This window comes from Haemorhous mexicanus, chromosome 30 (genome assembly GCF_027477595.1).
Source record: "Haemorhous mexicanus isolate bHaeMex1 chromosome 30, bHaeMex1.pri, whole genome shotgun sequence".
NCBI classification, from domain to species: Eukaryota; Metazoa; Chordata; class Aves; order Passeriformes; family Fringillidae; genus Haemorhous; species Haemorhous mexicanus.
In genome coordinates this window covers 1,090,046-1,093,787 of record NC_082370.1, presented here as the reverse complement: position 1 = coordinate 1,093,787, position 3,742 = coordinate 1,090,046, and positions in this window count along the sequence as shown.

Genomic DNA, 3,742 nt, shown 5'->3' with positions numbered 1-3,742 from the left:
GAGGGGGCTGGGATGGAATTCCCAGAGCAGCTGTGGCTGCCCCTGGATCCCTGGAGTGTCCAAGGCCAGGCTGGAGCCCCTGGGACAGTGGGAGGTGTCCCTGCCATGGCAGGGGGTTTGGGGAAGGATGATGGGTAAAGTCCCTTCCAGTCCAGGCCATTCCATGATTCTGGGTCTGCCCTCACCCCTCTGAACTCTGAGAACGGAGCCCTCGTGCCTGGCCCTGGTGGATTCCAGCCAGCAGAGAATTGTGCTCAAGCCCACGTAGGAGCAGGCAGAATTCCCTGTCCCTTGGGAAAAGGGAGCCAGCCCTCACGTAGGACCAGGATAAACAATACCAGAAGCAACACCTGCAAAAAAAAAAAGGCTCCTTAATTCACCACGATCTGCTTTGTCACTCGTGCTGTGGAGAACATTAAACAGCTCAGACGTGTGCACACAATTACACAACAGGGGCCACGGCCAGAAATGGGCGGCAGGTGTGTTCTGAGGAGAATTCAACCTTCAAAAAAATCATTTTAATCCAGTTAAGAACTTACAAGAAGTTCACGGCTCTTGAGAAATCCACGGCAAGGTCCCGTGCCCTCAGTTAACTCCCCGCAGCCTGCAGTGGTTGGAGCTGCACAGCCTCCATCACCCTGGGGCAGGGTAATTAAGCAAAACTGAGCTAACGAAGGGGGAAGATGGAGTAACTGATTTTTGGCCTTTCATTTCAAAGAAAAGGGAAGGAAGGAAGGAAGGAAGGAAGGCACACACTTGTAACACCAAATATGTCTGTGATCTTATAGCAAAAAGTGCTGCCAAGATGTAAAATATTTGTGATGAGGTTTCATTAGTCAGGCTCAGATGACAGAGTGTGACCTGATTAAATACACAGCAAAAATAACTCAGCTGGTGCTTACTAAGGTAGTTTCAATCGTGATTTCAGTGAGAAAAGATTATATTTACTTTATATTAAAGCCTGGTAGTACAAACATTGCATTTAAGCTGAGGAGTTGGTAAAGAACAGCTGGAAGGGAGAGAACTTTTCCAAATGCTCAGGTCAAAAGCAACCATTGGATCATTTCCTTCAACAAAACACCAGAAAGCAAAACATCGAGGGCTGGTCATTGAGGAAGAGGAGGATTATTCACTTTGGGAACGTGTGAGACAACAGAGGCAAGCACAAGGGAAAGCTTTATGCAAAGAGGAGCTCATCCAAGAGCGGATCCAAGGTCCTGGAAGGCCACAGAAAGTGTTCTGTTGACTCCAAAGGGTTTTGGATCACTCTGGAAGTGGAGAGGAAGGGATGGGGCTCCAGGGAGAGGGAGGTTGTGGGGACACTGGAATGCAGCTGGGAATAGATGGAGGAAGCCAAGGGGAGCGAAGGGCTGGAACACAGAGGTGAAGCCGTGTGCTTTTATTTGTATTCTGGAGAAAAATAACCTGCAGGAGGGCTTGGGAGAGGGAGTGGAGGCAGGAGGAAGGCAGGTGACTGAGCAGTGCTGCAATAGAGCCGTGGCTGCCTGTGCAAGCCCACATCCCTCCCCTCGCTCCCAGAGGAACAGGATGTGGTGCTGGGGCAGAGCTGCTGAGCAGTGCTGGGGTGGAGGGGGGCAGCAGAACCAGGCACACTCCTGGCCCTCAGCTCTCAGCTCTGTCTCAGGGGTGGCTGAACATGGTTCTGCTGGAGGAGGCTTTGGTTACTCCTGAAAATCCCTGTTTGCTGCCTCAGTGCCTTTCCAAATCTCGTTCACCACGAACTTTGGGACAAGGCCGAGCAGAGCAGGGATTCAGGCCTGGATTTGTCCTGAGCTCTGCCAAGTGCTGCCCACACAACTCTCCTTTTACTTCCAATCCAGGCAGGACTCTGCAGACCCTCAGTGTAGGGGTGAAATTCACCCTTTGCTGCTTCTTTCTTTAATTGCCCTGGGAGCTCCTGGGTTACACCCACCAATATTCAGCTCCTAAATGTTGAGACAAACTTGCCATCCAATTTTACCCCCTAGGAACATAAAAACTGCTCTTTGCCCAGTTGTTTCGTGGATTCAAACAATCCCAAGCCAGCTGAGACCTCAGGGACACCTCTGTGAGCACCTCCAGGGGAAGAAGCCAGGATCAGATTATTCCAGAATCGCTGAAGCGATGGCAGAAACATCAAAAGCTTCTCCAGTCACTAAAGGAAATTACATCCCATTCCCTTTCAAGTCTCCCCAAGGCCTTCATCCCCTGACATTCCCTTCTTCCTGCCAGCCCTTTGTTGGGATGGAACTCTCCCTTCCATCCTGCTGGAAAGCACAGCTGATTAAGAGCACTAACTCTGGAGATGGGGGGGTCACACATCATTTTCACGTGCGTCATGCTGAGAGAATGAGCTGAGATCAATGCTTGGCCAGCAGCCACTTGTTTTTAAAACCAGTTGTTCACAGTTATTTCTCTTAATTATTTATTTTTTTGTGAGGCAGGGATGCAGTCCAAGAATGCCCAGCTTATTTTTATTCATAGAACATTTAAAACACTGAATTGTCTGCCTTTCATCTCCATGGAATTGAAAAGGCACCAACCTAAATTTAATGACACAGCTCCTGTCTGATTTTGAGCAACTCAGATGAGCACCTGGGCAGGGAGATGTCCAAATCCTGCATGAATTCTTTCCCTGGAGGCCTCTTTCCTAACCTGAGATGCCAGCATGAGTTGAAATATTTGACTGAAGTGTCGCAAACGAGCAGCTGCCAAAAATTGTTATCAATTAGCAGCATCCTACACTTAATAAAAGCCCAAACCCATCTGTTTGCAGCTCCCAATCTGTCTCTGAATGTCTGGAGATCCGGCAAAAATCTAAGGGGAAAGTTTGGCTTAAAAATGTTCAAGAAATCAGAACTTTTCAACAGAGAAATAGTTATTTACTAATGCTTGTGTGAGAAGAGTAATGGCAGTAAAATTCTCCTGTGGAAATAATCCCCCTGCAGATTGATGCAGATATATTTACTCATTTATAAACCAACATAACTGATGAATATGTAAATTACTTTGTCATGTTGCTGACACTGCCATGTGTGAACATAAATTTATATCCAGATGATCCACTCCAGTCCTCTGTACTCTGTAACCCCTATTTTAACCCAGGAAAGGATCACCTTCTCTAAAGCAGTTCTGTATTGACACTTGTAGCCTGAGCAGTTTTATCACTCCTTTATTACAGCTGACTGAGTCAGTGGGGTCCTTTTCTGGCAGAGATATTTGGAATATTATTGGACAGAGCTCACCTGGATCATTCACTGCTCTGCCTCCACCATTGAATCACCTGAGCCCGGAGCAAACACTGCTAACAGAGATGACAGGGCAGCAAAGGCTCTGCTCAGTGTTTATTCTGTCAGTGATTCACTGAGCAGATTCAGGGGTAAATCCCCAGAATTAAAGCACAGCTTTGCCCCCAGCCCTGCTGACCTGTTTTACCCCAAACATCCTGGGAACTCCCCCACTCCTTGGCATTCCACTGGTTTTAGTTCAGCTTTTACCAGCCAGACCATGAATAGATGGAATTAGGACCAGCCCAACCATTCTATAATTCAATGACAGCTCCAATCTCCATTTTTATTGATTTATTGGTTTATTGGTGTTAATCATTATCTTTAGGGAAGCCAATCCAAAGCAGCCATCGATGCCTGTCCCGATGTTTGGGGCAGGGACCCAGCAGCAGGAACTCCCCTTGCCCAACACTCTGTGCCCTGGGTGTTGTGCAACACCTTGAGCAAACACTTCC